The sequence below is a fragment of the Mytilus californianus genome, unplaced genomic scaffold (assembly GCF_021869535.1).
Source record: "Mytilus californianus isolate M0D057914Y unplaced genomic scaffold, xbMytCali1.0.p SCAF_6, whole genome shotgun sequence".
Lineage (NCBI taxonomy): Eukaryota > Metazoa > Mollusca > Bivalvia > Mytilida > Mytilidae > Mytilus > Mytilus californianus.
In genome coordinates, this window is record NW_026262712.1 from 22,373,314 (window position 1) to 22,397,815 (window position 24,502).

The window sequence follows — 24,502 nt, forward strand, 5'->3', positions numbered from 1 at the left end:
CATTATTTTGATCGTTTTAGTTTGAATTCATGTTTAAATGCTAATCAAAATCTTATCCATGTCATGGTAAAATCAACTAATACAGAAATCGATGTCACTATAAGTTTGATCAGTCACAAACTGAATACGAAAACGGATCATCGAGAATTCCAAGGCGGGCGAAAATTATTATTAATCTTATCACAGGTAGGATTTTAATTACTTTCTATCAAATTAATTTTCTTCATTTTTTAACCTTTGTATGTACACTTTATAATTGGTTTAAATCACCTTTCTTCAATACTTGTAAAGTTACTTTAACAGCCTGCTGATTTGAACAAGTTTCATTTTTTTAAAAACGTCTTTGATATGTCTGGTTGATAAGATAGACAGCAACAATATACTTTTACCTAGTGTGCACTTTTTGATAATGAATTTATAGCATTTTACATTTTCTTTTTCGTATTTTTATATGATTGACTGAATCAAGTTCTTTGGTGTCCAGTGTTAACTATCTAAAATGTTATCTAGGCCGAGAATTTGAACAAAACATCAGTTACGTAGGTCGACAAAAGGGGAGGTATTGACTATAACTGGAGATGGAAGGGTAGTTGGGAAAAAAAAAATTGTAATGCTAAAATTTCGCGTGAATTTATCTATTTCTGACTTGTTATTGACTTTGAACTAGTTTTAAGTAACTGTATGTACTCCTATATCGGTACTTCCTCGTTTGTGTTTGTGTTAGTTGTTTTATGAGCTTCTTACCAATATATTGAGTGAAGCCATTTCCAATTTTGATTTTTACAATTTGTTCTTATGTGGTGCTATTACGTCAGTGTCCCATGTTAGAGAAAGGTTGAGAACTCACAAATATTCTGTATGTGCTGTCCAAAGTCAGGAGCCTATATCTCGATGGTTTCCAATGGTTGCTTTTTATAAAAATATGGAGATGTGGTTATTTGATTTTTTGCTTATTGTGTTGTATATAAATCATTGTTCGTTGGATTTTTCTCGTTTGAATTGTTTTACATTTGCTGAAAACATGTCTTTTAATTATATATCTTACAATACGGTTTTTGGTTTTGACCAGTTTGAAGACCGTACGGTGACATATAGTTGCTTACATCTATATTTACGTTATTTAGTATTTGGTTGATAGTGTTGTCTTTTTGGCAATCATACCACATCTTTTTTTAATTCATACAGGTTGCTGATCGTTTTTTTAAACAGGAACTTCGTTTCTATTTTGATAGATTTATCATTTCAATAGAAAAACTTCATGATAAACTTGTTCTTTGTTATTATTCTCATTCAGTGTAACGTTTCCTGTTGTCGTGTGCGTTTTGGATACTTTTACTTTTTCTTTTTGATGTGACGTCGACATTTTTCTATATAGTTGAATTATAAACTGATTTTTCTTTACGAAATCCAATTATTATACGAGTTCATAAATCAAAATCACCACACTCAGAATTTATTTTAGAGTCAATTTGATAATGGTTTTAAGGTTAACTTATTTCACATGTTAACCGTGATTTTTTAAAGTGAAATTTCATGTATGAAGTGTAACTAGCCTTTGATCCCAGGGGCATATTTTTATTATATATTGTCATAAATTGATTGAGTGTTATTAAATAATGCCACAAGATAGGCTGTGTCTGTTTAAACATATATGTACGTGTAGGTGGAACGTACCTACATTTGGTCGTTCAGTTAATCATTCTTCTTGGTTAGGCATATTATTTACTATAATTTAGATAACAGTGCCGAAGTGACTCGACTAATATCTAAAACAAATAGAACAAGACAGATATGAACTGACGTGACAGAAAAAAATACAACAATAATCTATAGTAATTATCAAGAGCTCAATGCATGAACAGACAACCACTGTATGTTTGGTCATAAAGTGTTTTGAGGTAAAACAGACTATGAATTAATATCATGACTTTTGTATGACAAAATGTCTCACTAACGACAGATCCAGGTTTCTTAAAAAGATGGGAATAAACTCATCATAGATACCAGGCTAAAATTTTGTACGCCAGGCGGGCGTTTCGTCTACAAAAGACTCCTCAGTGACGCTCGAATAACAAAGTTATTAAGGCCAAATAAAGTACGAAGTTGAAAAGAATTGAGGAACCAAAATTCCGAGAGGTTTTGCCAAATATAGCTAAGGTAATCTATTCCAGGGGGAGTTAATCCATAGTATTTCGAAAAATTCAAAGTTTTGTAAACAGTTATTTTATAAATATGACCATATAAATGATGATTCATATCAACACAGTAGTGCTGACTACTGGGCTGGTGATCGCCTTGGAGCGGAAACCTCCACCAGCCATGGCATCAACCCAGTTGTTGTAAATAAACTCATTATAGACACCGGACATTTCCGGAATTGAGTTGCGTATAACAGGAAAGTGCTAAAAATGTGATAAATATAATTTATATTAAAAAAACCTTTTAAGAAGTGGTTCTTTTCATCAAAAACACTGATCAACTTCGGTTTCTTAAATATAATAATTGCAACACAACTAAAAACCGTAATTCCCCTTCAATTCATCAGCAAGTCCAGTTGATGAAGGGACTGTATTCATAGCATAAAAGTTATCTACTGACAACACAAATTTTCCGTATTGTGATGTAAGAAAGTAAATAGGGGTCTTTTTAATGACAAAGTATTTTAAAATCTCATTTGTTTAGGTCTTTTAACCACCCATCTGCCTAAAGACATTTTTCTCAAAGTGCTTCACTTAAATTGACATTTCAAATGAAAATCCTACGTTCAATCAAACTAGTTTTTAATCTAAACAATGTCTATATCTAATTCCCTAGGTCAGGTTAAAATCAAGGCAAAAGTATAATTCATTTCTTGAAAATAATGTGTGTTGATCTCTGTTTGACGATTTTTCACTTCAAAATCCAAATGTTTTTATTTGAAATTACTAGTATCTCATAGTTTATGTCAAGCTTAAACACTATAAACAGCGAACTTTTATCACTCTGATTATTGATAGATTGTTCATCCCATTAAAAGCTTTGAGATTAGCTTACTTTTTTGTTTGCCCATACATGAACTTAAAACTTTTAATATAGTATTTTCTAAGGATCAATTTTCTGAAGTATATTTTACAAAACACAAAGGAATATATATATTTATAAATATCTATGTGGAAACAATTGAAAAACTCTTTGGCAATACAATTTTATAAAAAAATATATTCGCGAACTAGTAATGGTCAAGTTTGGAATCTTTGAATACAAGATAACCTAACTTTTGACTATTTTTTTTTATCTCTTTTAATGGAGGATCTTTTTTCTATTGTCTCGTTATGAGTTTCAAGTCTGCATCTATTAAAGGTAGCATAATACAATTATCAAATCTTTTAAAAAATCATCTTACTGATCGTTTAATTTTTTTTTGTATGTATGTGTTTAAATAAAAACGTATGATACTGCTTAAACGTTTTTGGATATAAACACAATGTTCTGAAACATTCTATTCATTACAAATCTTGATTACCATTTAGTTTTTCTTTAAAAGCTATTGAAAGACTAGATTTCTGACAGAATCTTGATTGAGTTTTACTTCAACCACTCATTATCTTTGTCAGAAAGTTAAATGAATAAAAAACTAGCAAACTTTTGAAATCGAAGAATAAAGATAAGGCAACACAGACGTACATATTACTGTCATATAAAATCGCTAACTTTTCACTTAATATCGTAAAATAATTAGAACAAGATATCTAGAATTGACATTAATTACTTACACAAATCTTAGGTCATGTAAGTTACGACTTAAGTAATTATTTCTTCGAAATATATCTTTTTGTCATCAGGAAATCAAGATATCTGTATGGCAAGTGAGAATTCTTCATGTCCGTAAGGCACGTGTGAAGACGTGTCCGTATGGCGTGTGGGTAGTCTAAGTGTCCGTATAACATGTGGATAGTCCACGTGTCCGTATGACATTTTTGCAATCTGCATGATCGTATGGCATGTTGAAAGTCAACACTTCCGCACCGAATGGAATTTGTTTTGCCCGTGGGTATTCTATGTGTCCACGGGGCATAAGGGTAGTTTACTTTGGCATGTGATATAATATAAAATAAGGAGATATGGTATGATTGTCAAATGACACAACTAACCAACAAAATCAAAATGAAGGGGATTTAGTTAACCTTAGGTAATCTAGTTGTCTACGTTTCCGGATGGTATGTTGAAATTATATGCGTCCGTATGGTCAAGGGGTCGTCTACATGTTCGTTTTGAATATATGGACTTTCGCTTTGGCATGTGGATAAACTGCATGTCCGTACGGGATATGGATAGTCGACATGTCCACATGTCATATTGGCATGTAGGTAATCTTATAAGTCCATATTGCATGTGGTAAGTCTATGCATATGTTTATGTGCATGTGGATGCTCTATGTTTCCGTATTGCATGTCGGTCTTCTACATGTCTGTATTTTATATGGGTCATCTATGTGTCCGTATGTCATTTGGTTCATATACGTTTATGTATGACATCTGGGTCATTAATGTGTCCGTATGGAATGTCGGGCGTCTACTGATTCTTATTGAATACAGGTGTTTTTTCGCTATAACATATACAATTTCTTCGTATAATAAATATTGCATGTTTATGATTGAAATGCATAGTCAATAGTGTTTGAAAATTCCGACAAACGATCAGGTATCTTGCATTTCATAGAACATTGCACAATTGATAATTTCTAAGTGTATGTTTCATTATGAAGGGGTTAATCAGTGTCAAATGTCAATGAACATTTCAAATTAAAATATTATATATTGTTAACTGCAAACTTGTTGTTTTAAAGGCAAACATACATTACAGTGTCAGTTTCTAATTATAACATGTTGTAAGCGGTCTTCGACAATTTTTTTTAGGAAATATTAGCACTTCTGACAACACTTTCAATTTTATTGTCTTGCTGAACGATACGAAATCTTGAATTATCTCCTTCAAGCCGATATAATTTGGTAATAATCTATTAGTCCTGGTATCTGAAACTGAATTTCGTCTATCTCTGCGTTTGTGACTATAAATTGGGTCAATAATGTTAACTAATATCCTCGTCCTACAATCTATCAATCAGTACGTTTGCCGTAGAAAAAGCTCAAGAAAGACTGTAAAATCATAAATAGTTCTGCATTATATGTTTAGAACTTTCTCACTGAATGTTTCACATACTGATTGGGCAAAATATAAAAACTCTATATGACAGATGGATCCGTTTAACTCACTAAACGATTCATACATTTCATTATGGACGCTTCCCCTTTCATTTTTTTGTAATTGTAGCATTAAGACGCTTTTAAATTTTTTAGACATTATTTGATGTTTCTAAAAGTCGATTCCGTACCAATATATCTGCTAAATGAGTGAGTTTGTAAAGGGAATACATATTTCTACTGTGCTACCTTTTAAGACAATGACAAGTTCATATTACAGTGTTGCAATAGATCGCCATATCCTAAATAGTAATTACAGCCATAGTAGTGTCCCTCAGGAGAATAATGTTCACAAACTTGCTTGCACTGTAGTAAAAATTCCTCAGTAATAAGTCATGGCTACAAGACTGATTGACACAATCATATGAGTGTACCATATAGCGAGTTAGAAAAACTGGTTTCAAAGATCTATGTTTATGTTGAATGCCAAATATTTGATGCATATTCATGACTGTCATATTGATTTTAAATGAAGAAACCCTACTTTTTACAAGACCGACACGCTGATATTGATTTTTGCCGTGCAAGCACACACTGATGGAGGACCTTCAAACTTACACAGACACACCTTTTATGCTCGAATACATCAGTGGTTGTTCTAGTTCATAACTGCTGCTTGCTTCGTGATTAAGCAGCAAACGCTAAAAACATTTTTTTTTTTAAATTCATTCAGACGGCAATGAAACTGACGACCTCCAAAACTCAACGTGATGACGCTTACATAAGACAGCTAATAGTAGTATTTCAGTAAAATGTCTAAAATTGTTTGACACAAAGATATTGTTCTAGAAGGGAGACATCTATAATTTATCCTGTTTGCTAGTATTGTAGAATTCCAATTTGACTTAAATACGCACTTACGGGGTTATTCGTATAGATGCATTTACCTTGTCATTCTATTAGTTCGTCCTTTACTTTCGGTACACATTGCTTAGCTTCTCGCTAGGTCTGAACTATACTGATGAGCTGTACCTTGTAAGTTACCTTCAGATCTGACAGGTAGTCACTTCTGTTTTGATAATTCTTACGATTTCTACCATACCCACACCCACTGCGAATGATTGTTTTTGTAACATATAAACTAGCTTTTAGAAGGAATGACTTCATATTTGGTCCGAAACTTTATAAATCAAAGTTGTAAAATGTACGTGATTTTTTAGATCTGCCTTGGCAGTCACCTCCTGTTTGATGATAGTTTATTGATTTTATTTTACCCACAGAGCATGGTATTTTTCGTCATTGCTAATACCGATTGGTGGTGGAGTGGAGATTTGGTGCATTTTGCATAACATTTCGTGCAACTTTTTAAAAAAAAATGTCTTGTGTTTACTTTTCATTTAATCCGACTATTTATATCACTGCATTTGAGTACTGTTTGGAATTTGTCATGCAAAGCAAATGTAAATGTCAGGTGTTTGCAGTATAATTCATGAACTTCTTGCTCTTATCCATTTAGATAATATAAACAAAAACAGGATATTTGCTAATCCCTACTTCAATTAGTAGCATTAAGAAATAAAGGTATTGATGTTTACTAAACCTTTTACTAAATCGTATTTTTGTTGCATTTTCAGACTCAGTAATGGACGGTAAAGGCGGTCAATAGAAGGAGAAAGGAATGTGAAAAGGTAAGTTTTCTTTTTCACTTATGATTTTTCCATTTCGTTGTGTCAATGAAAGTTCATAGTATTCATCAGTTTTTCAAATATCAATACACTATTGCGTAGTTCCTTAAATTTAAAGACGCCTAAAGCTAATCAGAAATATTAAAAAAACATATACTAGTGAACAAAAGTAACGATACACAATTTTGAACTCCAATTTATCATAAAATATAATAAATAGGAAAAACTGTTTAATTATCCAATGAAAAACATTCATTTGCAAAGCAAATGCATATGAATAAAAGAATCTGACCAAATTGGAAATTGAGAAAATACCGTGTCATTCAGCACAGTGGTAAAATTTTACGGAAAATGATGACAAAAGTCTGCACTTAATTTTGAAGATTAGAATTAAGTATTCAAATTTCTGCAAATGCATTCAAAATTTTAAGCAGACCATGTTTAAGTTTATAGTTTTAAGTTCTAATATCGATTTTTTGAATTTTTGGGTGAAAATGCGATTTTTGAAATAACAAAAATTGCACAAAAAAAAAAATTCGGGTATTTGCCTTAAATCAATGGTTTTGATAAGAAAAAAACACTCTGTAAATATTAGACCAATTTGGCAATTCTTTACCTTGGTACAGTGTATCCAATTTCATTATATATGGAAAATACATTGCCTTGTATCGTTTCTTTTGTTGACTAGTATATATTTTATTGTTAGCATTTAATTTCATAGTTAGATTTCAAAAGTATACATAAATTATGAAAATAAACCTGAATTTATATGTCAATAGTTGTGATCTTAATGTAAATAGCTGGTCAACGGAGTTTGATAACCCTGCTATCCCCCCCCCCCCCCCCCCTCCCCGTATATTTAATAAAAAGAAAGAACATTCATAAGTATTGTATTCCTTAAGTTTGTATAGCAAGGGAAAATGTGTACTTTATAAAGTTTATCTCAAAACTAGTGAAACTTTTCACATTGCGCCTTTCTAAATGCTATGTTATTTTGTGCATTCCTTAAGCATATGTTTCTTTCTGCTCACAAGTATATCTACAAAAGACATAACCTCGAATTTGACATACGCGGTCATCTCAGTACCAGAATCTATGACAAACGAGACGATTTTAATTTTGAAATTACCAATTTCCCCCACCTTAGTAGCTGCTACTCAGGCTTTGTAAAACGTCACCATTGTCTGAGTAGAAAGTTGATGAACCAGGGGTATGTCAAAGAACGTCTCGTCCTTTTTCTAAAAAAGTTCATTGGAAGGTACCAAGACCTTGTTGATAAATAATCCGTATCAACCTTACAAATAATACACGATGGTCTTGAAGTATAGATTCTGGGTACTGACGTTGTTTATCATCTTAATAACGTATGACAGTATTCTTTTATTTGTCTTTATGAATATTACTTTTACTGTTTAGTCTGTTTGTTGGTGATATCTAATTGGCGTGGCTCTGTTCTTATACATCCCGTCATAGTGTAATTGTTCTATGGTAAAATTTTTGTATTCTTGTCTTTCATTTTTGCTAATGTACTTTGTCTATATGCCTTTTTGTGTTTCTTTGTTACATATAACGTGGATCTGTACTTACACATCCCGTCATTGTGTTATTGTGCTATGGTATATTTTTGTATTCTTGTCTTTCATTTTTGCTAATGTGCTTTGTCTATATGCCTTTTTGTGTTTCTTTGTTACATATTTGTTTGTTTTTATAGTGATTAAGATTATAACACAATGTTGACTGCTGTACCCCTATTTTTGACATTTTTACCTATTATGTCCGTTTGTTTTGATCACACATTGCTGTGAAATGAGAAATTGACAGTTGAAAAGTTGACAATGTCGACTGCTGTACCCCAATTTTTGAAATTTTTACCTATTATGTCTGTTTGTTTTGTTGTCAATATAATGGAATGTTATGCGACTGTCATACAAGTGAGAGGTTTAGCTAGCTATAAAACCAGGTTTAATCCACCATTTTCTACACAAGAAATGCCTGTACCAAGTCGGGAATATGACAGTTGCTATCCATTAGTTTGATGTGTTTGAGCTTTTGATTTTGCCATTTGGTTACGAACTTTCCGTTTTGATTTTTTCCTTGGAATTCGGTATTTTTGTTATTTTACTTTATGCCACATCTTCTGGTGGCAAGGTAGTATTTACATTCCGGAATTTAGGTTGCTCTTTTGTGTACCCTACTTAAGTCAATGTATCTGAACAGTGTGATTGGACAAAACAATACAGTATCTACTGAACATACTTTCCCAAACTGAGGGATGAATCAGATGTAGAAAAATATGAAATAATTTTACATACAGGTGAAAATGAATTTTTGAGAATTTAAAAAAATTTTGTAATCGCTGCATGATAAAAGACCTAAACGCACTAGTGGCCTTAGGTTTAAAAAGATTGCAAAAAAGGTAAACGGCCATGATACATATTCAAATTCATTTCTGAATATTATAATGAAAGTACATCAGTTTACTTTGTATGTAGAATTTTAGGCAGTGTTATAAAGTGGTGAAAATTCTAAAAAGGCTATCAATATCCCTATGGGCCAGGAAATACTACCGTGCCACTTCTCGGAAACCCTGAGACAAATTTTAACCAACAAATAATCTTAGAGATGCAAATTTGTAAAATTTCAGAAAGATTCCGACTTAGTTATCACCGATAGGGTGCATATTGTTGTAAATCATACACACTCGTGTTGTACCCTATATCTGCATTTTTCTATTGCATCAATAATGTTTTAAGGGAATAAGATATTTCTCTACTTTAACCCAATAATTCATTTATCTTAATACTTTTCAGTATTTTTACCTGTCTTTATTTTCGAATTTTAGTGACAAATATCGAATGAATAATAACACGCATTATAAGATCATCCCATTCATGCCTCAATTCACACATTTTACATACATTTATGACTTATAAGTACTTATATGAAATTTATGGAAACACGTAAAAAATAATATTTTCAATATAACCATATATCATGCATATGTCATGACATAAACAAATCATCTGTATGACACACATGTGCCATTCACAAGATGGTTTAAGAAAATATAAGCATAAATAACTTTTTTGTATATTATTTGTTAACACAACGACGAATATGTTTTTTTAACCAAATACGACAATCAGTTTTAGTTGTTACAATCAAATTGAGAATGGAAATGGGGAATGTGTCAAAGAGACAACAACCCGACCATAGAACAGACAACAGCAGAAGGTCACCAACAGGTCTTCAATGCAGCGAGAAATTCCCGCACCCGGAGGCGTCCTTCAGCTGGCCCCTAAACAAATATATATACTAGTTCAGTGATAATGAACGCCATATTAAACTCCAAATTGTACACAAGAAAAGTTTCCGAGTTTTTAGATATTTATTAATAAAAAGGGGTATTTTTTGTAAAACTAGTGATTTTGTATAATCACATAATTGATCATGGAATTCATAAAATTCATGTTTTTGACAAGGGGATTTTACAAAATCACTGTTTCAATTCAGTACTTTTTATACGCCCGTTCACGGGACGTATTATGGTATACCGTTGTCTGTCCGTCCGTCGTCAACATGTCGGACAATTACCCAAAACGCTTTAACCAATTTTCATGAAACTTTGGTGAATTGTTTATATCTATTGACGTAAGCTCCTTTTCGATTTTTATAAATTTTCGATTTAACGTTTCCGAGTTTTTAGATATTTATTCATAAAAAGGGGTATTTTCCAGTTTTCGTACAATAACTTAAAAAATGCTTTGAGGCGTTTTTATGAAACTTTGGTGACGGGCTTATATTAAGTAAAATAAGCTCCCTTTAGCTTTTTTTTTTTATAAATTTCTGATATGACATTGAGGAAAAATGGAATTTTATTCGTTGAAAAAGCGACGGGCGTATAATGCGCTCATTGCGCAGCTCTTTATTTTCTACAGATTCACTGGTTTAATTCAGGGAAATACTCTGGTAGTTATCTGGGGACTTTCTATCCCAAGATTTGATTTAAACTGACTCCCTGTGATAGAGACAAACCTTATTGTAGTGGATTAAAAATATAAATATCAGCAGTGTGTGATCTATTTTGTCTTGAACTGCATTGATTTTCGCAATGTAATTTTTACGCACGATATCATTTAACTAATAACGAAAAGGGGGATGAAAAAGTAAAAATAAATGTTGACCTAAATACTTGCTATTAGACGTAATAGACAGGACATCAATGAGACAAAACTTGAATTATTTACTTTGCCTTAAATTGAATAACGTAAATCTAAAGCTATTTGAATTGCAAGAAAACAAACTAACTACTAAAGCGTACGGTGACCTATAATTGTTAATTTCTGTGTCATTTGGTCTCTTGTGAAGAGTTGTCTCATTGGCAATCATACCACATCTTCTTATTTTTATAAATCTTCATATACTGTTAAAATATCCCATTATTTTCTATATTCTATCCAATATCATATGTCTAATTATGTTAAGATAATTTTTTTAATTTACATGCATGTTTGAATATCTTTAATGTAGGTATGTGAAAAAAGTTCTGGCAGTAGTTGATTTTTATCATTCATATATTTTTGTCAAGCAGTTAAACTAATCTGCATTTGTTTTGGGCAATGTTTATCAAAACATGTAAATAAAGGCAACAGTAAACCTGTGGTAGTTATGGAAACAAAAACTGTGTACAGAATAACCTAGACTTCAGGCAGATAGGCTTATTGTGTAACAGTTGCCATAATTTGTAAGCTTTGTAACTGTAAAAATGACTTTTGTTCCAATTCACCGTATCAATCTTTCTAAAACATGTTATTCTATATTTGAAAAAGTAAATTCTAATATACTAGTATTTATGACATTTATATGGTTTAAACAGCAGTGGGGGGGATAAACTAGTATGGAGGCGACAATCCTCCCCCTAACCTGGGACAGTGGTGTAGAACAGTACAACATTAGAACAAACTATAAAAATCAGTTGAAAAGGTCTTAACTCATCAGATCGATACAAAGTAGAGAGAAAGTTTATTTAGTTTATAATACTTTTTATATAAGACGAACATTCGAGGGCTCAGTACACAATTTTCTTGTCAGACTTTTTAGAACCCTATATTTAGATTACATTTGCTTTCATTATATGTTTTTATTTTTTTTCTACACTTCTTTTTGGTGGCTATAACAGAAGTTGTATGAGTCTTTCTTTAAAAAAAAGCAACATTGTATAAAACTACTGATATACCTGAGACTTTGTCATTATCAATTTGAGTTATGGAATCAAAGGCATCATTTGCATCCTTTTTTAGCTCACCTGACCTGAAAGGTCAAGTGAGCTTTTCTCATCACTTTGCGTCCGTCGTCCGTCGTCCGTAAACTTTTACAAAAATCTTCTCCTCTGAAACTACTGGGCCAAATTTGACCAAACTTGGCCACAATCATCATTGGGGTATCTAGTTTAAAAAATGTGTCCGATGACCCCGCCAACCAACCAAGATGGCCGCCATGGCTAAAAATAAAACATAGGGGTAAAATGTAGATTTTGGCTTATATCTCTGAAACCAAAGCATTTAGAGCAAATCTGACATGGGGTAAAATTGTTTATCAGGTCAAGATCTATCTGCCCTGAAATTTTCAGACCAATCAGGCAACACATTGTTGGGTTGCTGCCCCTGAATTGGTAATTTTAAGAAAATTTTGCAGCTTTTGGTTATTATCTTGAATATTATTATAGATAGAGATAAACTGTAAACAGCAATAATGTTCAGCAAAGTAAGATCTACAAATAAGTCAACTTAATCAAAATGGTCGGTTGACCCCTTAAGGAGTTATTGCCCTTTATAGTCAATTTTTAACCATTTTTCGTAAATTTTTGTAATCTTTTACAAAAATCTTCTCCTCTGAAACTACTAAGACTAATTTAACCAAACTTGTCCACAATCATCATAAGGGTATCTTGTTTAAAAAATGTGTCCGATGACCCCGCCCGCGAACCAAGATGGCCGACATGGCTAAAAAATATTACATAGGGTAAAATGCAGTTTTTGGCTCATATCTCTGAAACTAAAGCATTTAGAGCAAATCTGACATGGGGGTTAATTTGTTCATTAGGTCAAGATCTATCTGCCCTGAAATTTTCAGACCAATCAGGCAACACATTGTTGGGTTGCTGCCCCTGAATTGGTAATTTTAAGAAAATTTTGCAGCTTTTGGTTATTATCTTGAATATTATTATAGATAGAGATAAACTGTAAACAGCAATAATGTACAGCAAAGTTAGATCTAAAAATAAGGCAACATGACCAAAATTGTCAATTGACCCCTTAAGGAGTTATTGCCCTTTATAGTCAATTTTTTACAATTTTCATAAATTTTGTAAATTTTTGTAAATTTTTACAAAGTATTTTCCACTGTAACTACCGGGCCAAGTTCATTATAGATAGAGATAATAGTAAGGAGCAAGAATGTTCAGTAAAGTAAGATCTACAAACACATCACCATCACCAAAACACAATTTTGTCATGAATCCATCTGTGTCCTTTGTTTAATATGCACATAGACCAAGGTGAGCGACACAGGCTCTTTAGAGCCTCTGGTTTTCAATTAAATCATATAAATCAGAGTTAATAGTTCTTAAGTTAAATCTCAACATATTGTACTTAAAAAATCTCTTCTCGATTAGTCCATTTGAACCTTCTAAGCGTTGGTTTAAAAGAATCAAATGACTCCTTTACTTATTTAGATAGTGTGGTTATTGAGACCGGACAGTGATCAGATAGTGGTTCATATTGACAAACACTTAAATTTACTATATTTGGTAAAAATTCAGATGAGCATAAACAATATTGACAAATAGAAACACCATTATGATTGTATAAAGTGATTTACCTTTTGCATCACCTAGCTTACTTCCATTAAGGATGCAATTTTAACATAATGAGAACCAACAATGCGTGAAAGAACAAAAGTCACACAGATTATTGTAGATGAAAAGAAAAGAACCTCAAAGTTTTCGATATTTCTTCACTTGCGACATATCAGGTGAAAGCATAAAATTCTAAAGTCGAGAAATATCGTATCTAATCATTGGCAACTTTTTTTTACTATAAATATTAATATTCTAAATCGATTAAAAATTTTCGTTTTAATCAAGGAATTGAATCAATTTGGAATAGGTAATAGCCTTAAAGATTGTCAGTTTTAAAATTTAAAGAAGTAAAATTTAATTGCGTTTCAATTCAGATATCAAATGGCATTTATAAACAGAATACTCGGGTTAGAAAGGAATCGGGGTTATCCTTCTTTTTATTGCGAATAAGTCTTGGTGTGGTAGTTTGTTCAGTACTTATATCCAAAACCATTTTGATATAAAATTCTTGAAATGTTAAAAATAAATAACACCATATTTATTTTATTTTAAATGAGATATAAGAGTTTTTCTATGTTCTCTTAAGCACTCACTTAAAGACTGAGCAACACGAGCCCCAATTAAAACTGGGGGTGATCTCAGGTGCTTCGGAAGGGTAAGCAGATCCTGCTCCATATGTTACACCCGTTTTAAGTGGGGCTCGCGTTTCTCAGTCTTTAGTTTTCTCTGTTGTGTTTTGTGTACTGTTGTTTATCTGTTTGTCTGTTAGACATTTTCGTTTTTAGCCATGTCGTTGTCAGTTTATTTTCGACTTATGAGTTTGAATGTTTCTTTGGTATCTTTCTCCTCTCTTTTTGAATGCACAGAGAAAATACTTTCATAAGTATTTGATAATACATAATGAAGTTTTCTGGTAAAGGACCCATGTATGGTCTCTCTTCACCAGAGTCCGTTGTATTACTTCTAATACTTCTACTATCATGACCTTCAGTTATATCAGCTTTTTAGTCTTAGTATCAATCCTCATCTTCGAGTGTTTATCAACTGTTCTTGAACTTGTTGATTGATGGTGCATTGATTTATCTTGAATTAGATCTCTGATAGACATTTTTTTCTAATAAATCTTGCTTACATTTTCATTGGGAATTTAATTATAGCCAGATATTGCTCCAAGTTTCTATTTTTTGAAGGTTATGTTGTAGTTTATAAACTCGTCATAGATACCAGGCTTCAAATTTGCACGTCAGACGCGAGTTTCATATACAAAATACTCAGTATATCATCGTTATTTTAATCCTTAATTAATCTAAGTATGTTTTGTGTTGTCTGAAAACAAAGTGTCTTATGATTCAACCACTTCCAACAAATCATTTATACATAGAACAAACATTTGGAATCCTAGTACTAAGCCTCGATGTATTAAAGAAGTGAATTCCTTCCAATCTGATTTCTAAAATTAACTGTTTCCATTACTTCACGGGGTCAGTTATTCCATAGTTTTCCCCATTTTCATTAGTCTTTTGTGAGAAACTTTGACCCTAAATCCAGTGCTTTTATAAAAATAAGTAGATGTGGTACGGTTGCCAATGAGACAACTCTCCACCAGAGACCAAATGAAATAGAAGTTTACAACTATAAGTCATCGTTCCAAATTATCTGTCCATTTATCTATAAATTCCAGTAGTTGTTATGCAGTGGATTTATCTGATACAAATCAGATGTATTCATATAAATTCATATCACGTGTTTGAAAATAATCCATTCACTTTCATGTGCTCTATGTTATGCTTACAATTTTCCCCAAAACTTAAAAAAGAAAAGATGTAGAAATCACTCATGGCAATTATTTCCTTAAAAAATACGCTTACAAAAGCCTGTTACCATTATTTTGAGTTTGTTTTTGTTGAGACTGACTGATTGAAAATAATAGTGGACTGACTCAAGATTCCATAATTTTATAAAAAAAAAATCTTTGATTATCACATACAAATGTATGTTGTCGTTATTTAAAATATTGTCATTGAAAACGACAACCTGCTGCATATGAGTGAAAAATGTGAAATTGAATTTATGATACATAGGGACAAACCCAAAGAGGTCATATAAAATATCCGACCAAATCAGTTCAATAACAATCTATAATGTCAGCCATGAATTAAGTATCAGATTCCTATCGCAAATACTTTACAATATTTCCCTATATACTGGATAACTTGAAATACATTTTCGTCCTAAATGTCAGCCATGAGAGAAAAAAATCAAAATTCTAAAATCTTTGAGCAAAGACAACTTTTTAAGTGTTGATTGAGTTTTTATCTTTAAAAACGTAAGGAGTTCTGGGACATTTAAGTTTAGATTTTCGTTTCCCCAAGACCCTGCACCAAAAATTCCAGCATAATCTGTTTAATTCCTATATATATAATGCAAGCTATGATCCATGTATCAACGTCTTACACAAGTAATTTAATTTATGTTTTGAGGACGTGTTTTCAACAAACATTCGGCATTCCCATGGGAACAAACTTTTCCCCTCTTCTTGTCGACTTGTTCCTTTATTCATATGAGGCTGACTTCATTCAAGAACTTCTTAAAGAAGAAAGAAAAGAAGTTAGCAGTATCCTTTAACTTTACTTTCCGCTATATTCCAGTAGAGTATGTTCTCTCAATAAATAATTCAAAATTTGGTGACTATGTTGAACGCATCTATCCCATTGAACTGGAGATAAAGGATACAACAGATACAGTTAAGTCTGCCTTATATCTTGATTAACATCTAGAAATTGACCTAGGTTCGGTTGAGAACAAAACTTTACGACAAAAGAGGTGATTTCAGCTTCCCAATTGTTAACTTTTCATTTCTATGTAGCAACATTACAGCAGTGCCTGCATACGGAGTATATATCTTCCAGTTGATACGATATACAGGGCTTGTATGTCCTATTATGATTTCCTTGATAGAGGGTAACTGCTCACAAGGAAGCTATTAAAACCAAGAGTTCCAAGTGGTGAAGTTGAAATCATCCCTTAGTAAGTTTTACGAACGCCATCACGCGTTGGTTGACCGTTATGGAATATCCGTTTCGCAGATGATAGCGGATATGTTCCTAATATCGTAACTAAATGTGTTTTTGTCCCTAGTTCTTCCCTTATTGCAAATACCGAGATGTTAAAACCAACTGTGCAATCCTCATTCATATTGGTTACATTGTGCAAAGTATCAAGATACGGATATTGCGCACGTATGTACCAGGCACATCAATGCTAACGGTACTAGTATAAGACGTTAATGGACGAAGATGATGTCATTGTAAAAATTATTGGCACTGACGAAGTCTATTTGTTAAGGTGAAATATTTGTCAACACGATTTTAAAACATCATCTTCGTATATTACTATCTTATATTAGTACCGTTGTGCAAATCTTTTGACTTATATACATTAAAAATATATATATAATCTTTTTTTATACTTGTTATTCTAAAAAAAACTTTAAGTCTAGTATCTTTGATGAGTTGTATAATTTGATAGACACAAAATAGTACATTAGATTAAACACAAACAAATAGTATGTGTATATCATTTGTTTAAAATTACTTTTTCATTTCTTAATGTTATAAAGTCAAAGATATAGATATAGCTATCGAAGAATGCAATCATTTAAAAACATATGATGAAAATCTAACTATGATTTCACTGTCGCTGATGAGTTTTTGAAACAAAACGCGCGTCCGGCGTATAAAATTCTAATCCTGGTATATATGATGAGTTTATTTCATTATCTTCTATAAGTAATGGAAATCATTGTTTGAACGATTACATATGTTATCCCTTCGCTATATATACCTGATAAATGCAAATTGGCCTTGGTGAATATCATATCTCTGTGGATGATAAATCATTAAATCAACCTCATCAAAAGTCAATACATGTATAATATTCATCTTACTGAAAATGCACTACCAACACTGGAAATACGTTTTATTGTTTCACCTCTTAAAAAAATAGAATTGTAATATTTATTACTTTTGATTGACAGAGAGAAAAAAAATACCAGTAAAGTTTGTTAGATGTGAATGAAGGAGTAGTCAATATCAAATGAGACAGTTGACTGTAGAGTAAAAAAAAACACCTTTAGACAATAATAAAATCAAACATGTTTTCGCATGTCAAAACCTATAAAATACCTTATTGTTATATCGTTACCAAAAGTCACGTTGTTAGTTTTGTCCAAATGAGTACAATAGCATAAACGGTATCATTTTACTGCCCCAGATGCCCATTCATATTGAACTTGAGATTAATGATATTACTGAAAGCTTCACATCTTTTTTCTTCGATATTAACACAGATGGACTTCAAAATAGAATCTATGACAAACGTTATATTTCAAAAAAAGTAAAATAACAAAAAAACCGAACCCCAAGGGAAATTCATAACGGAAAGTCCTTTATAAAATGGAAAAATCAAAAGCTCAAACACATCAAACGAATCGAAAACAACTTTCATATTCCTGACTTGGTACAGGCATTTCTTTATGTAGAAAATGGTGGATTAACAACTTTTCAACTGTCAACTTCTCATTTCTCAGCAGTAACATGCCCTCTGCTTTATGTAGAAAATGGTGGATTAAACCTGGTTTTATAGCTAGCTAAACCTCACACTTGATGTTACACGTAACTACATACGAGTATAATGAATTTTAAAAAAAGTTCTAAGTCTTCAAGAAGTAAATAATTTCCCATTTCAAAAACAAATGTCTTTTTTGAACTTTTCCTCAGTTATATGTGATGGTGTGTGTGGTTGTTTGATGTTTTATATATCTCGTTTTGCTGCCTTATTATATGTAGGATGATATCTATGATAAAAACCAATATGTGATTGTAGAGAACAATATAGGGCAGCTATCGGGTTATTTACCTTATGTAGATTCACATTTAGACTCGGCAGTTTTAACTCACAAACTAGTGATAGCTCTTTAAAAGAAATATAACTTACCAATTTCAGATGCTCGTTACTCGTCGTCTCTCTCTCACTTCTCCAGAGCTTAAATCCGAATATAAATATTGTTTTTCTGCTATTTGTTTTAAATTTCATCCTAATTATTGGAAATATAGAGACTTATCTAGGTCCGAATTCAGATATTATTACTGAATCTACCTCCAGTATAAAAGAAACATCACTATCCGTATGTAACATAAACATACGAAGTCTAAGAAATCAGCTTAATTTTCTCCAAAACTTTTCTGATGAATTTGATATAGTAACCGAAACCGAAACTCATTTGGATCCAAGTGTTAACATTGACGATTTGCAGCTTTCCTCATTTTCGAAGAATATAATCCGAAAGAATCGTAACAGTGCCTGTGGAGGTATTGTCATCTATGTAAAGGATGATATATCCGTCGTACGTAAAGGTAAACTCGAAAAACACATTGACGAGACAATATGGGTAGAGAATAAATGTAGAGGTCAATCCTTTCTTCTTTGTTGAACTTATTGGCCTAAGACTCAATTATTCACTGGGATTGAGTAACCAGCTAAGTGAGAATAAAGTGATAACAGGAGATTTGAACTCTAATTTATTTTCAATTCATTGTAATAAATTATAAGATATAATGAATCTTTTTAATATAGAAAATGTAATAAATAAACCGACAAAGGGTGACTGGACACAGTAGCACATTGCTAGACCCGATAATATTCAGCGACTCAATTAAGTATTCTATTGCCGACGTACTTAAATACCGTGTGAAATAATTTATCTCGACGCATCTTTAATATGTTTAGAATGTCCGAGAATTGCATCCAAATCATTCAAAAGAGAAACTTGGTTGTACGAAAAAAGCAGATTTAAATAAATTTTCTTTAGGACGTGATTCTGTCAGTTGGGATGAACTTCCTTCTGATGTTGAGTATGTTGACGAGATCTGCAATACATTTACTTAAAAACTCCTTGACATCGCAAGGCAGAGCATCCCAACTCGACATGTTTACATACGAAACAATGACAGACCATGGTTTGACAACGAGCTAAGGAAAGAAATCCGTAGAGAACGATTTCGTAAAAAAGCCTTAAAAACTAAAAAAGATTCTGGTATAAATAAATACAAAAAGCAGAGGAATAAAGTTAATAATTTGAAAAAAGTTGCAAAAAAAAAAAAAAAAATTTGAAAGAATCTTGGATAATATCATCTTGAATAATGTGGCTAAAACCCCCAAAACTTATTGGAAGATAATGAAAATGCTTATAAAATCCAATAAAGGTTCTGGTGATTTATCCTCACTTAGTAATATTATTTACGATGAAAGCATGGAAGATATAGAATACGGAGACGACGAGAAATGTAATCTCTTGAATGAATATTTTAAAATTGAGAATGGAAACGGAGAATGTGTCAAAGAGACAACAATCCGACCAAAGAGAAGACAACAGCCTAAAGCCACCAATGGATCTTAAACACAGCGAGAAAATCCCGCACCCGGAGGCGGGCTTCAGCTGGCCCCTAAACAAAAATGTGTACTAGTTCAGCAAAAGATGGACGTCACACTAAACTCCGAAACATATTTTTGTCTGATTTCTTCCCTAGAGGAGGAAGGTGTTCCAATCCCTGAAATTGAAAATATTAAATGATTTAGTAATTGAAAAAGGTGAAATAGTTGATATAATTAAAATTTTAGATCCTAATAAGGCATCTGGTCCAGATGTCATATGCCATAAAATGCTGAAAATGTGTCTTGAAAAATAGCAATTCCTTTAAAAATAGTATTTAATATTTCCCTACAACAATGTAAATTTCCCACCTGCTGGAAGACTGCAAATGTAATTGCTTTAAAAAAAGGAGATAGTTCGTTACCATCTAACTATATGCCAATATCGCTTATAAGTTGTATAGGGGAAATAATGGAGCGAGTTGTTTATAAATATGTCTTCAATCACCTACAAAGAAATATGTTAACACTAGTATGTGAATACCAGTCTGATTTTCTTCCAAAATGTTCAACAGTTCACACACTTTTAGAAATTTACAACTGTATTTTAAATTCACTAGAAAATAAAGAAATTAGCTGTTTTGTTTTCTGTGACTTTCAATAGCTTTTGATAAAGTTCGGCATCAAGGATTGCTACATAAAAAGAAGTCATACGGTGTGCACGGGAATTTATTGAATTGGTTTAAAAGTTACCTTAATAACATACAACAGCGAGTTTCGTCAGAGCTTTGCAGTATTTCAGCTGGTGTCCCACAAGGTTCTGTTTTGGGACCGCCCTTATTCATTATCTATATTATTGCTATTGCTGAAATTTGATCTCATTATGTAGATTATTTGCAGATGACACATCTCTCAGCTACTCTGGTCGTGACATGTAACAAATAAAATCAGTGATCCGTCACGACCTGAGTGAGCAGAGCGATTGGTCTAAGAAATGGCTGATGTCCTTTAACCCAGAAAAAACCGAAATTATGTTGTTTTCATACATTGAAACTCCGGAATTAAATTTCATATTCAATGGTAAGAATATTCAAGCTGCAGACTTCCATAAACATTTGGGTGTTACAATTAGTAGAGATGCTAAATGGAACACCCATGTGGAAGATATCTAAAAAAATGTATCGAAACATTTGAATGTACATAGAAAATTAAAGTATAGATTAAGTAGGAATGACTTGGAAAATCTATACTGGACATTTATAAGACCGTTACTCGAATACGCCTGTGAAGTTTGGGATAATATGAGTGTGGGTTATTAGAGCAGGTGCAGCTTGAGGCAGCCAGAATTTTAACAGGTCTTCCTACCTACTTTTACTAGTAATAGAATTATTTATAATGAGATTGGTTGGGAAACTCCAGCTGAACGAAGAGAAAGGAGGAAGTTGCAATTATTTTATAATATTCAACATAATAATGCACCAGCCTATCTTTGCAATTTAATTCCACCAATAATCCAAAGTACAGCTTTTTACCCCGTACGTAATGGGGATGATATAATATACCCTTTTTGTAGACTTTCATTGACCCAATAATCCTTCATACCTTCAACTATACTACTGTGGAATAACCTTAATGTGGTGACCGAATTAAAAGTATTAAACTAAATCCAAAGCCCAAGCAACAAAACATTATGAATTTGGAAAATCGTAAACTCAATATCATTTTGACTCAACTTAGATGCTCAGCTTCTTTTTTGAATCATGATCTCAACAGACACAATATCATTTCAGATCCGTCTTGTAGATGTGGTGCTAAGCGTGAAGATGCATATCACATCTTTTTTGAATGTCCTTACTATGCGAATTATGCGAATATCAAACAATATAATAATCTGAACTGGTAACCAGAGAACTCTCCACTAAATCTTAACCTCCGGTGATTCGCGATTTACAAATGATGAAAATGAAAGAATGTATATGAATTTGTTAAAGAGTCAAAGAGGTTTCTAGTTTTATAATATAGCACACTTAAGTGCATATACATGTATATTGTGTACAACCATTAACATCATCACACATCATCATTTTACATATCCAATATATATAAAATGTATTATTTGCATGCATGCTTTGTAAATACTCTATTGTTATAAATTGTTTATGGGAGAATACTTTATAAGTTTGATTAACTTGTGTCTCATCTCTTTTGCATATTTAAGCAAATAAAATATGTTTGAACTAACACATAGCTGATATGCAACAGTATCATAAAATTATCGTTTTATATGCCGAAAGCGTAAAAGCCAAAAAAGCTGAATATGAAATTTAACGTGCGACGAAAATATTAATTGACAGAAAATACATGCACACTTTACTGTTTGATGTTCTTTTCAACTTATGCTGAAGTTGAAGATTTTGTAAAAAGTACATGTAAATGTATCGTCAAATAGTGTCAATGAATGTAACACCCCTTCATGATGTTGTCGTCATTATGCAAATAAAAATATCTTAAATTGATTGCAAGGATTGATTAAACTATTTTGATATTGTCATACGCACTTCAACAATAGCTCACGCAAATAATTAATATGTTTATACATATTTATAATATTGGAGGTTTATTGATTTGATTTGAAAACGTACAAATATTTGACATCTTTATATCAAACATAATATTTTGTCACTCTTAAATCATATTTTAAACGGTTTAATAGCATTAACAATGTCATTTGAACTTTATATGACTGTAAACTATTCGATATAAGACAGGATATTAAAAAGAAGTCATAAATATATATTTAATTTGAACAGTTTACTTATCACTTGATCTACAACTTCCAAACACTGGAAATTGCATGATTGATTTTTTCTTTGTTGCAGCATATTAAAGTTCGGAAACACTTTTTCTAACTTTAACCTCTGTGTATGCTGCAAATTAAACCTTTTTTTTTGTTTGCCCATTACAATACACATCTGTCTTTCTGTGTTTTGTCATCTGAATTAATTTTATTCTCCCCCTTTCGACACAGATGTTTCGATACTGTCTTAAGAAGATCATTATTAATAGATAATTGAGATAAAAGTACTTTTTGAATCAATATAGTAGTTAAAAAACCATCAGTTGAAGAAAGCCAGAAATCACCTTAACCAAAAGAACTTTTAAAATCATTGCATTTTGTTTTTCATGTGGTCATACATGTTACTGAATTCATTATTATGACAATAATTCTTATAAAGTTAAAGCGATTATATGACACAATTATATTTTATGTGAATTAATCATGAAGAGGAAACAAATACAAACCGATAAACGATTATCGTATCGTAATTAGTTGTAACATATTTGCCTTTACGTGAGTAGTCTTATAAACCACCATTTATATCCGAGGAGTTTCATGGTTGCGAAGATGTTGATATTAAATACATTGTAAATTGGTATTACCAAAAGCGATGGATTACAATTTACATCATAGGTTTATAGTACCAACAAATGGATACGAGATACATAACAGGCTGTGAGTACTAAACACAGATTGATAAGAGGTTAATTGAATATTGAAAGTTGGTTTTAAATATACTGTACATTTAACAAATTATTTTTGATTCCACCACAGTACCCATCTTTTATAAAATTAAAAATGTAGGGTTTTCGTGATATCTTAAAATAATAGAGAATGTATTAGGGGGTTAAAGAATTACCATAAGACGAAGACAAACGTTACCATTGCCAAAAGAGACCAAAGAAAAAAAAAAAACAAAAAAAGTCACAAAACATTGCGCATAAACTAAGATTTGAGCAACCCTAAGCACAACAAAAACATAGATCCTACGGATAAACAAATATTTCCAGCTCCACAAGTGACACCCGTCCTGTTGTTCATGGCAAGTAAAAATCCGATTAAATAAATAAGTGTCATTCGGTGATATCATTACGGAAGAAAAGGACTTTGGTAAAATGACCTGTTAACAACAAACCTCTATTAATGATGTCATGATTAAAAATAAAATCAAAATGGAAAGTTCCCTAGTAGGAGAAGGTTTAATTAGACAACTTTTTGTTGGCTCCTTGAATTCGAGAATCAGAAAACATTGTAAATCTACGAAATAACATCCTTCAGATTTCCATAAGTCAGATATCAATATTTTAAAAAATTTTCTCACATATTTGCATTACAGCTTCAATATTTTTGGTAAATAAGTAATAATCTAATTACCTTATGAATAGCTATATTTGGCAAAACCTTTCGGAATTTTGGTTCCTCACTGCTCTTCAATTCGTACTTTATTTGGCCTTTTTGACCTTTTTGCGTAACTGATGAGCCTTTTGTAGACGGAACGCGCGTCTGGCGT

General features: G+C 32.0%; 1 protein-coding gene across 2 annotated transcripts in view; it reads left to right on the top strand.

Moving 5' to 3' along the window:
• The window catches only part of LOC127704335 (soluble guanylate cyclase 88E-like), a 208,183-nt gene that overhangs the window by 45,475 nt on the left and 138,206 nt on the right, over window positions 1-24,502 (top strand). For both annotated transcript variants that reach the window (XM_052208350.1, XM_052208351.1), the window contains exon 2: window positions 6,815-6,868. The gene's annotated coding sequence lies outside the window, so the exon portion shown is untranslated. The remainder of the gene's footprint in view (window positions 1-6,814; window positions 6,869-24,502) is intronic.